We start from the raw sequence: 505 nt of genomic DNA, 5'->3' as shown, positions 1-505 counted from the left end.
AAACTCCTTCTTGCTTGAGGGACGTCCCAGGAGGTCTTTCTCACTAGGATTTTCGTCCTCCTCCTTCCTTGTGCATTCGGCCATATTGATTACATCAATGGCCTTGCACTCTCGTTTTGGATTCTCTTCTATATTGCTTGGGAGAATACTGGGAGGAGTTTCAATGACTTTCTTACTCAGCTGGCCCACTTATGCCTCCAGATTTCTGATGGAGGATCTTGTTTCACTCATGAAACTGAAAGTGGCCTTTGACAGATCAGAGACTATATTGGCAAAATTAGAAGTGTTTTGTTCAGAATTCTCTGTCTGTTGCTGAGAAGATGATGGATAGGCTTGCTATTGCTCAGCCTATTACGTCCACCATTGTTAAAGCCTTGTTGAGGCTTTTGTTGATCCTTCCATGAGAAATTTGGATGATTTCTCCATGATGAGTTATAGGTGTTTCCATAAGGTTTACCCATGTAATTAACCTCTGCCATGGTAGGGTTCTCAGGATCATAAGCTT

This window comes from Arachis duranensis, chromosome 9 (genome assembly GCF_000817695.3).
Source record: "Arachis duranensis cultivar V14167 chromosome 9, aradu.V14167.gnm2.J7QH, whole genome shotgun sequence".
NCBI classification, from domain to species: Eukaryota; Viridiplantae; Streptophyta; class Magnoliopsida; order Fabales; family Fabaceae; genus Arachis; species Arachis duranensis.
This window is presented reverse-complemented; position numbering follows the sequence as displayed.